The sequence below is a fragment of the Pteronotus mesoamericanus genome, unplaced genomic scaffold (genome assembly GCF_021234165.1).
Source record: "Pteronotus mesoamericanus isolate MK-2021 breed Mesoamerican mustached bat unplaced genomic scaffold, CSHL_Meso_final contig_56, whole genome shotgun sequence".
NCBI classification, from domain to species: domain Eukaryota; kingdom Metazoa; phylum Chordata; class Mammalia; order Chiroptera; family Mormoopidae; genus Pteronotus; species Pteronotus mesoamericanus.
In genome coordinates this window covers 25,822,334-25,834,454 of record NW_026555201.1, presented here as the reverse complement: position 1 = coordinate 25,834,454, position 12,121 = coordinate 25,822,334, and positions in this window count along the sequence as shown.

Genomic DNA, 12,121 nt, shown 5'->3' with positions numbered 1-12,121 from the left:
TCAACCAAACAAGAAACATTTTTATTGTTGTTTATCAAGCATAAGGAATGGTCAGTTTTCAAAGAAAGCCTTAAGAAAAGAATGGCACATAGAAGTGCTAATATGAGGCTTTTAATGATTCCATGCGACCAGGGAAAAATAGAGAAAAGCCAAACTGCTAAGTTTCCTATTAGAACCTATGATGTTCCTCTGTAAGTGCCTAGAATGACCTGGTTCAGTCATTCTTATCCCAGTATCTACACATCGGGCTCTCTGATTCTCAGGGAAGATAAAGAATGAAAGCAAGGAACGGAGAGGAGAAGGAAAGATGTAGCAGGAAACTATGACTGAGAAAAAATATTGTGCACAGGGAAATCTTGAGCCAATTCTAATGACTTTTGATTTTTCTTATTTCTGAAAACAACAGAATTCCATAGACTATACTTAACAGGAGTGTAAATGTATTAATTAGGCCTAGAATTAAGTGAAGCCTTACTACTCCCAGTTTCTTCTATCTTCAAGCATGTTTCAGTTAAAACATCCCATAAAAATAAGCTTAGTGCTTTGAACATGGTTGCATGAAAATGAATTGTTGTACGTAGCATAAAATTAGGAAGAAATAATTTACATTGTCATTATTTCTCATACATTATCTTAAAGTACATTAATTATAGAATCATTAGAAATGTTACATGAGGTAGGCTGAAAAATGTCCCCACAAAAGATATCCACTTCTTGATATTTGGAACCAATGAATGTTACCTCTTTGGCAAAATAAATAAATACATTTGCAGAAATCTTTAAATTAAGAATCTTGATTGTCCTGGATTATCCCAGCGATGATAATAAACACAATCACCTGTATGCCCATAAAAGAGAGTCAGAGTGAGATCTAACAGAGAAAAAGAAAAAAGGAATGTTTTAAAGATACTTAAGATTGGAATGGTAAGGCCACAACTTGAGGAATGCTGACAGCCACCAGAAACTGAAAGAAGCAAGGGCCTAATTCTCTAGGGACTCCAAAGGGAGTGTGACCTGCTGAGATACCTTGATTTCTGCTCAGTGATTTTTGACTTAGGACCTCCAGAACTGTGAAGAAATGCATATCAGTTGTTTTAAGCCACCAAGTTTGTGGTCATGTATTACAGAACCCAGAGGAAATTAATACATTGTACAACTGCATAATTGACAGATAAAAAAAAATTGAACTTGATTCATTCATTTGACCAACTGTTACCATGTTCCTGGTACCAGTCATGGGAATAGATTGTGTTGGTAAGAGTTAATTAAAGCATAATTAAAGGTGTTACATCAAATCAGAGACAGTTTTACTAAGAACATAAGTGAAGGGATCTACACAGAAGGGAAGGTATTTCTGCAGATAAGAATAGGAAAAAAGAAAAAGAAAAAACAAATAGAATCATTAAGAAAGTGAGAAGGTCCTTGGGAGTCATCCTGCCCGTATAGAAATCCTAGGGATAATATTAATTTAACTTCTCTAAAATTATAAAATTACGAAGCATGCTTACAGTTTGGAGTTATTACAATAATCACATAAAATAATACATATGTCTGGATCATAGAAAGTGTTTGTTAAATATTGGTAGTTGTTATCACCATTAAAATTTTGAATTAAAAATATGGAGTTTATTAATTATTAATAAACAAACAATATTCTTAATAAAATAAGAAGCCAAAGCCAATTTTCTGGAGGGTTATGTGCATAAGAAAATTACAATTTAGTAAATGAGTAAAAGTACTACTTATTTAGGATATGATAGTGAAAACAAAATGGGTACCATGGACATCTCTACAAATATTAGTGTTAATTCAATTATTGCAAATTGGAAAATCAGTCACATGTATTGTGAATGAGACGAAGTAAACACAGAAGTACCCCCTTATCCATGGTTTCACCTTCCGCAGTTTTAATTACCTATAGGCAACCATGGTCCAAAAATATTATATGGAAAATTCCACAAATAAGCAATTCATAAATTGTGCATCATAAACTGTATTTTATCATAAATTGTGCATCATTCTAAGCAGCAGGATGAAATCTTTTGCTTTTCTTCCTTGCCATGTCTGGTATGTGAATCATCCACTTGTCCAGCATATCCATGCTGTATACAATAACCTCCCATTAGTCACTGAGCATTAGACACTCAGTTATCAATTCCATTATCAGAAAGAGACTTTTGGTACAGTATATTGTTATAATTGTTCAATATCATTCGTAGTAACTGTTAATTTCTTACTGTGCCTAATTTATGTATTAATCATAGTATGTATGTGTAGGATAAAATATAGTATATATAGGGTTCAATACTATCCACAGTTTCAGGAATCCACTGGGGGTCTTGAAAGGTACTTCCCCACAGATGAGGGACTACTATAAATAAGTTAAGACAATTAAATTAAGGAGCTGGAAGGCATATAAAATATATTCTTTTCCCCCAAATTTTGATTCAGGAATTGTGGCCAATACATAGATGAATGAAAGCTAAACAGTGAATGTTTTAGGTTTCGTGGGTCTCTGTCACAGCTACTCAATTCTGTTATTATACGGGCATAGCTTGGAGGTACTGCCAGTTAAATTCCAGACCTTCACAATAATGAAAGTGAGTATCTCAAAAAAACAAGTCATAATCACTTTACTTGTGCAGGGTCATGGCTTCAACTTGTCAAAAAACACAACATCTGTGAAGTGCAATAAGGCAAAGCACAATAAAACATGGCATGCCTGTAGTATTGAAGCAGAAATAGAAAATACATGAATAAGCAGGAGTGTCTTTCCAAAACACTTTATTTATAAAAACAGGTGGTGAGCTGAGTTTGTCAACCTCTGATCTAGATAGTATGGAGTATGTGGCTTTGGAAAGGCTCCTAACATGAACTAACTTCAACTTGAAGACCTATAAAAATATGGGAAAGGACACCTTTCTTGTAGAGTGTTACTTTTTTCAATTGCTAGGTCATACATCAGAAACGCTGGCACAAATTCCAAAACCATCCTGGAATTATTCATTCAGAAATTCTGGGGTGGCAGCTGTCCTTCTGTGTTTCTAAAAACCTTCATGTCAACCTGATGCAGCCAATCCAACATCAGGCTAACAGCTGACTGAAATGACTGTAAAATATTTATATGGAGCCTAGCATCATGTGAACACTCAAAGCTGAACAAAGCAAGCTTTGTTCATACTACAGAAAATAGACTAAAACTTACTCAGACTAGCTCTGAACAAGAAGTTCAAGGAATGACCATATTAAGGGGCCAGAAGTGATAGAAGGCAAGAATGATGGTTGTTTCTACTTTCGTCAAACCTTGAGAGTTAAAAGGGCCAATTTAATAAATGTTCCTCGGGCATGCTTTAGCACACATTTAATAGAATTTTTTTTCCTTCTCTAACTCTCTCTCTTGAGTATAGTGTCCTTGTTGTAGGTGCTTGGGGCATAATTCAGACACAAAGACTTCAAATTTTTAGAATACATCCTTTTATTTTTCTACCTCATTATATCTAGGTACAAGGTGCTTTCTCTCAAAATTGTCTTTATTCCAATCATGCACGTTTATTTAGGAAAAAACTCTGTATGTGATTCATGATGTGATTGAGTATTATCCTTGACAGTGATCTCCTATCATGTCATCAATTATTTATTATGACAATTATCACACTGTTAAAATTATTAATTTACATATGTATCCTTTGGAAAACTCTGGTTCTGAAGAGGTCAGATACTATATTTCATTTATTGTAACTTCTCCAGGATTCCACTTGACACATATTTGACATAAAATGCAAGTTTAAAGAATAGGTGAAAACTCCATTTCACTGTAGAATAGGAACAGATTCTGCTATAGGTAAATTCATTATACAGATGATACTAAAGATAGAGAAGTATAAAGTGAAGATGAAAAGTTAATAAATACCACCATAACATGGTACTGTTAGAGGAGAGAGAATGGACATGCATACATTTAAATGCAAATTTCATGTTACCCAGGGAAAGCAGAGAGAAAAAGGATGGGAAAATTTTAGATGTTTCCATCCCTTTTAAATGACAATAGTACAAGAAACCACAATGGTCTCCCACCTCATCCTCTCACCACAATAAAACTATCATAAATGATGACTGCCAGTAACCAATAACACCTAAGCAATGAGTGGTCTTTGTCATTACATTTTAGCTGTACTGGGCCTCAGATACAGAAGAAAAACCTACTTACACATTTAATTACGTTCTGTTCTGCTTTCAGCGTCTACACTAGGCTATGGTTCGTAAAGTGTCAAGAGTCAGGAGAGAAGTACTGATACCTGCTGCAAAATAAGTTAACTTATAAAATATTGTGCTCATTTAAAGAAGCCAGTCACAGAGGGCCACAGAACATGGTCTGTAGCCTGAAAGTAGAGTAGTGGTTGCTGAAGGAATAGAGTGATAAAAGATGTTCTAAAATTAGATAGAAGTGATGATTGCATCACTGTAAATGGATTTTAAAAAATCCACTGGGTTGTGGATTTTAAAAGAATTGAATTATATTTCGAATGAATTCTATGTTGAAGCTATTACAGAAAAATGGGGAAAAGAGTATAATGCATGATAAAACAATAGAACAATAAGTTAAAATCTGTACTTCTTTGGAAAATACATGGCATGTGAGCACCAAAGTTTATGGTGTCCTATACATTTTAAAGAATAATTTTAAAAATACAGAATGTTTCACAGAATAATATATCAGAAGTTCTGTGTTTCTATTGCCATAATAAAAAGCTATTACCTATTCTATTTGTTTTAATGCTTTTAATGCATAGAAGAAATAAACTACTGGGCAAAATTATAAATGCCTTTTCAACCAATAGCCTAGGTGTATATTTTTATTGTGTTGGAAACAAAAATTAAAAAAATTAATTTTAATGATATGTTAAAGTAACTTGATTCTCTAATCTATACTTTTCTGATGTTCTGTTGGGAAGTACAAAAAGCAAATCAGTCAACAATTATTAATATCAATATTTTTAAACCACCAGTTAAAGTACATGCATTACAAAGTATAAAATAAAATGCTTACTTTAAAAATGTGAAAATGAATAAAAATATTTCTATCAGTATGTATTAGGAAAGGCAATGGCAGCCCTAAAATACTATGTCTGCCATGGCAAGTCGTTTAAGGAACTGTGGAAATTCTTCAGTAATGTGGCTAATGAGAAACTTAACAGTATCAATGGAAAGATGAAGAATATTTTAATTTTTATTTCATTATCTTTCTTTTCTCTTAAAATGTTATTTTTGAGTAAAAAAGAAAAGTCTATATGGAAAAAATAGAAGAATGAATGAGTGGAATAGTACAAAATAAATAATATTGTGTTATTCTGCTTTAATAGAGCAACAGTTTTAAAACAGAGAAGCAGAAATCACAACTTAGTTTCCTAAAACTCAAAATAATTTTAGTTTTAGACTCACATCTTCTTAGGCTGTTGAGAAACATAACTTCAGTCATTTGTAAATATTTTCTACTTTCTTCAAGGGCTAGAGTCAATCAGAGAATTAGAATTTTAGTAGTCCAGAATAAGTCATCTCATATGGGCCACATAAATCTTCATGTAAAACTTATGTTTTATAAAGTAAAAATTAATATCTATTTGGAATATTCACTGCATTGCATAACTTCACGGTCTCAGGATTCCACTGACAAGCTGGTGTCAAAGTACAGAAGAACATTTTTAAAGAACTAAGACAAAGGCAAAGGCCTTTTGTCTGCAGAGGATTTTATATAAAACATCATTACAGTCAACATGAACACTCAAATCTAGCACCTGTCTGAGACCTCTGTTTCAAGTGGCCACAGCAGAACCTTCACAAGACTAACTGTGGTTCTGTCTTGTTCTCCGCGTCATCCAGGTGAAGTAGGACTTAGCTGCATTCACTTAGCACTTCCGGGAAGCATGGTTCAGTTTCTCTTGTTCTGTTTTATTCCCCTTCTCACCCTGAATTCCTATTTGCTCCCTGGCTTCCTTTCATGTCCCAAAGCAAGACAGGGAAACCTTCATCCAATCCAGCGTTCATCCTACCCTTGCTGTGCCTGCTCATGGTGACAGACAGACACTCAGATGATAGGTGGGTAGATAGATTGATAGACGATAGAGAGATAGATACAGATGCATCTATAGATACTCTTTCCTACTCAAGTGCTTCTTACTAGGCACAACTTTTGGCTTTTAAATTTTAAAAAAGCCAGTAAGAGTCATAAATTGTTTTTACTTTCTATCTTGTCACTTAAATTCTTGAACTGGGAAAAGGAAAATGATAATATAATATATTATTAATGGTATGATAGAGATATAAATAAAAGAGGGAAGGGGGGCAGGGAAAAGGAAGGGAAGGGGAAAGTCAAGGAACGTATAGCAAGGACTCATGGACAAAATGAAAGGGGAAGAGCTGAGGGAGGGAGGGACGGAGGGGGCAAGGGAAAGTGGTGGGGGGTAGGCACAGACAAATGTATTTGAAAAAATAAAAAAAATTTTAAAAAGATTTTAAATTCTTTAAAATTTAAAAATTTTAAAATTTTTTAAAAAAATAAAATAAATATAAATCAATGTCTAGAATATGCTTCACTCTAGGCAAATGTGAATAAAAACAATTCCAACATATAACAGGCTGTTTTCAATTTTTATAAATAATGATCTTCCAAGAACATTTAAGAAAGTGAATGGACATGGACAAGTGTGGTGATTGCTGGGGGGAGGAGAGTATAAGGGACTAAAAGGTAATGCAAAAAATACAATAAATATTGAATAAAATACAAAAAAGTAAACTTAAAAAAAAAGAGTGCATAAATAAGAGGCTTATAGGTTTAATGGAAGATTTCTGTTTCTAAAGAACTAAAACTATTCTAATATCCATAATCAGGCTTTAACATTTAGGATTTTTGAATTTGTGTTGTATGCAATACATGTATAATATCTTACAAAATATTAAAGTATAAGCATTAAATATAATAAAAATGCTCTTAAAAACCACTTAAATTTTCATTCTTTTCAGTTAGCTTGAATTATAATAGATTAAAAAACCCACTTCACTGTTAGGAAAAAGCTTACTTTGATGATTTTGTAAAGGATTGATCAGAGAAGCAAAGATTATTTCATGGAGATTGTTTTGATTATTTTGATGAGTTCTTAACATATTTCCTTAAATAAAATGTCAACAACAAAAAAAATGGCCAGATTTCTTTTCTTTAAAGAGTCTCGTTTCAGTTCAGATATAGAGAGCTGGAAAGAGTCTCACTCTTATCCATACACCATTGAAAAACCTGTACAAACAGCACTTTCATCACTTTTCTCAAACCCATCACAGAACTGAGATTACAGTGAAATTAAGTAACCTAAAACCTTGGGAAAGAAAGCAGCAAGAAACAGGACCCTCTCACTTTTATGCTTGCACTTGCCTGCTTGCACTTGCATGATTGGAACAGACAGGAAATACAGGTTACATTTTTAAATAAATTATGAAAGATGGACTAGACTATGGTGGGAAGTCCATTGGGCCTGCAGACATGAAGACTTCACTACCTGTTACAGACTTTCCCTCCTGATCCCAACTAGGAGAGGATAGAAAAAAGTCAGGGAGAATCCAAGTACACTCTTCTTCTGAGACTGCTTGGGGAAATGGAACAGCATTAACTCCTGAGATTTTGCCCAGATCCTGCCTCCTCTATCTTCCAAAAAATTTAAACTGTAGAGAAAAAACAATAAAAAGTTCTGCCTTAAGGCACTGGTAAAAACTCATTGCTGCTGATGGGAGGGAAAAAATTATACCAATTTTTAACAATATTTTTCAGAATGAGAAGAAGAGAAAACAATTCCCACTCCTGACTTATAAAGCCAACATTTCCTTTATAGCCAAACCAGACAAAAATATGAAAATAAAAAGAAACTACAAAAAAAAAATGACTTATGAAAATAGATGCAAAAATTCTGACCAAAATATGAACAATTCTAATTCAATAATATATACAAATGATAATATATCACCACCAATTAGACTATATCCCAGGAATATAAAACTGGTTCAACATTCAACAATCAGTGCAATTCTTTATATTAATAAAGAAGAAACACCATATGATCAGCTCATTTAATACAAAAGAGCATTTGAAAAAAGTCAACACTCATTCATGACAAATATTAGTAAACAATGCATAGAAGAGAATGACCTTAACATAATAAAGTGTATACTTTTATCTCAAAGTTGAGGAAGAAGACAAGAATGTTCTCTCTAACCACATCATCCTGGAAGTTCAAGCTAGTGCAATGAGGCAAAAAAAAAAAAGGAAGAAAGAAACAAAGAAAATAAAAGAAGTATAAATTGTAAAGAAGAATATTGAAATCAATCTATTCACAGATTTTTTTTTAATATAGAAGACCCCAAATAATCAACAAAAGTTAATGTGTTTACCTAGGATAGAAGGTGAAAACAATACAATAGACATACTCCTATGCAAACATTAATAGCTTATTTTGATATCTAGATTATATAGTACCCCCTGTGACTTTCCTTTTTCTAAGGATATATTAAGTCTCCTGAGTGTTTATTTTTCCATAGTAACTTCATAGTTGCTATTTGTTCTTAGAGAAAAAACAAGAAGTAGCTTGTTGACATTTGTATTAGGCATTTATTATGTGTACAAATACATTAATTAATGAAGCAAGAGATTTTGCATTGGGATTGCGTTGGTTATTTTTATAGATTCTTACCATATTTCCTTAAGTAAATTATATTTAAGTTGCATTGAGGCATAGATAGATAGACATAGATAAAGATGATATATCTTAGAAAAGTAAATCAACAAACTACAAGATCTCTTTACTGCTTTATAATATTGGTGAACATATCTGTGAACAAAAAATATAATATAGCTTTCATTGTTCAATAAACTCATTAGCCTCCCAGTAATTTTTTTTTCCTCATACCAATGTTGCATATTTTTAACAAATCAACTCCATGGCATTGCATATTTTTATCTCTCTTCTACATGGGGTTTTCTCTTCCATTATGTCTTGTAACTATTTTTGTATATGGGGGCAGTAGAATTGGATAGAAGCTGCACTGTGAAACAGCCCTGACAAAGCCTCTTCTTAACTGGTTGGGAGCTCTGCAGTAAGGATTGCCCACAGGATGACTGACCTCAGGGGTGGCCATTCTTTGCAGCTGAGGCAGATCCTGAAGGTGATAAGACTAGATGGAATCTATCTCCCCAGTTCACTCACCACAGCTGGGCTACAGGTTTTTCAATGAAAAGGGATTTGAGCGCTACAAGTCTACCACAGCTGGGAATCATTATGTGAAGCTCTGTGAGAAAGCTAAGAGCGAGAACAGGAGAAAACTAATAATATAGCCCTGAGGAACATTTAATGAACAAGCAGGGGAAGGAGAGTCTGAATAGTGAGTGAGAAGAACGCTAGAATTTGAGGTAAGTTTTGGAACTTTGTCAAATATCTAAGGATACATGGTAAGGACTGAAAAGTTTTTATTTACTTTGTGAGTTTTGACTATGTATTTAAAAATGAGAAAGAATGTTAGAGTGGAATGTGAGTTGGACAAGAGTTATTTTCAAGTCAATTTTCAAGAAAATTGAGTATAGGAAACATTAGAAAAAGTTTCCAGTGTAAAAGAATAAGTTAAAGATACAGGAGGAAAGGGAACTAATTGATAATGAGAAATCTTCAAAGAGCCCCAGGCCACCTATAAAATAATTATTTTTTAAGAATGTTTAGGGGCATTTTATCCAGTGTTACTTGATAGAAAAAAGACCATAACTGGTGAGTGTGAAGTAAGTTCATGGTGTTTGTGGTAAAGGAGTAATGCATTCTTTATATGTTAAAAAGTCAGTCACTTACTGGAAGTGAGGAAGAAATTGGAGGTTAATTTTAAAGAACCCAGGGAAGCCAGCTCTGAGCTAGAACTTTGAAAATAGGGAGAGAAGGCTAAGAAGGGAAATACCAAGATTTTTGAAGTCTGCATTGAAGTCTGATTTAGGTTGGAGCCACAAATGTATAATAATATCAATCTAGAACTGGGCTGTCCTAAACAGTAGTCACTATCCATGTATCTCTTGAGTTAAATTTTAAATTAATGAAAATAAAATAAAAATTCAGTTTCTTACATGCATCAGTCACATTTCTAGTGCTCAACAGGGACTCGTGTGTACTCTGTTGGACGGAACAGATAGAGGGAATTTCCATCATCGAAATATATTCTATTGAGCAGTGTAGATGGGTAGTTTGTTAGCAGTACCGTGCAGCAGCCCAGGAGCAACAGCTAAGAGTTACTCCTGGCATACATTTGAAGAGACTTAGAACTGACCTTATACTTACCTGGGTGGAACCTGAGACTGATGATAAAGGGTATTTTGCAGAGCCCAATCTTCATATAAAAAGACAAGAAGAATAGGAAATGTGGGGGACAGTGATGGCTGGTGTCAAAGCCCAGGTTAAGCACTTGACAAGGCCATGCTTGACCACTTGCATCTGCAAACAGAGCAAGCTGGCAGCTGATGGCAACTGGAGCCCACAGGGGTTTGGGAAGGAAATAGTTAACCACAGGCTTCAGCTGAATGCGACTGTAGCCTTTACAGAAGAAAGTTTTATCATTTAGGTGTCCTGGGAAATGAAGATTCTTTGCCTGCAGCTGCAGAAACTTCCTTGAGCTTTACCTAATCAACCCCTATAAAATAAATGCAGAGACCATGCTCAGGGTCATTGTCTCTCCTCTGATGGAGAGACAATGACCCACCTGGCCCCCGCTTTTCCTTAAACTGTCTTGTGTTGTGTCTTTGTGTTGCGTTGTCTCTTTCTCAATCTCCTGTTGCCCCCACTCAGGGACCACCACTCTGCATGGGTCCCAGCAAGGAAAGAGTCAGTAAGTTAGCTACACTTGGAGATTCCTGGGACTGTGGCCTTTGAGGCTGAGGCCCAGAGCTAGAAAGTGATCAGTGAGATAATTTTAAGATTTCACAGCTGGCAACATTCCCAGTGGGAACCAAACTCAGGGTGTGGTGGAAGTGGAATGGATTTGGAGGTTCATTGGGGTTCACAGAGTCAAGGAAATATGTTTCTGAACAGATAGACTCATTTGGTGACTAAAGTCACATAATAAGATTATAAATTTGTAAGGCATAGGAAAACCATTTGATAAATGACAGAAATGAAGAATAATATGAGTGATATAGCCAAATGACAAATGATCCTTAAAAACCAGGGATCATGAAACATGGGCTGGGGACTCACTTTAAGTTTATGGACCAATCACACTAAGTATATTTTAGTCTGTTATCGTCATACTACTCTTACTTCCCCTACATATGAATGAGAAGGCAGCAAAGAAAAACTGTAAACTCATGAAGATTGGAGTTAGGGCTGAGATTTAAAGCCCAGATTTATCTATCTCGTTTACATTTTATTTGTGGTAACATTATATAACTTTACTAAATTTACTTTTTCCTGTTTGAGATATGAGTTGTAATGATTATCTCCAAGAACATCATGTGGATTCCACAAAAGGATACCAAGCCCGTCTCCTACTTAGTCCTCTCCTTCCCCTCTGTGGTCCAGCTGCATGCTTGATTTCAGTTCATTGAACACAGCATCTTCATTTTTAACTTCAAAGCATTTGCATTCCTGTATCACCTAGGGTTCCATCAGAGAAACAGATTCAGTAGGATATACAGAATTATCTCTATATAGATATCTATCTATATATAACTTGCTACAAGAAATTGGTTTCCACTGGGAGGGCTGGCTAAACAAATGAAAAATCTACAGGGCAGGCCATCGGGAACAGGAGACTGGAAACTTGTGTATGTGCTGAAGCTGGAGTCCACAAGTGGAATTTCTTCTTTCTAGCAGAAAGAAATCTCAGCTCTGCCCTTAAGGCCTTCGAACTGCTTGGATCAGGCTCAGACAGAAAAATTGATATTTTTCTTTTATTGAACATCAGCTCATTGTATACACTAAACACATCTACCAAATAACTTCACTAGAAGACCTAGATTAGTAATTGATCAAATAAATGGTGTTTGAACAGCCCGGCCAGTTGACACATAAAGCTGACGATTGTAACTCCTTAACTCAATGCCTAACTTTCCCTA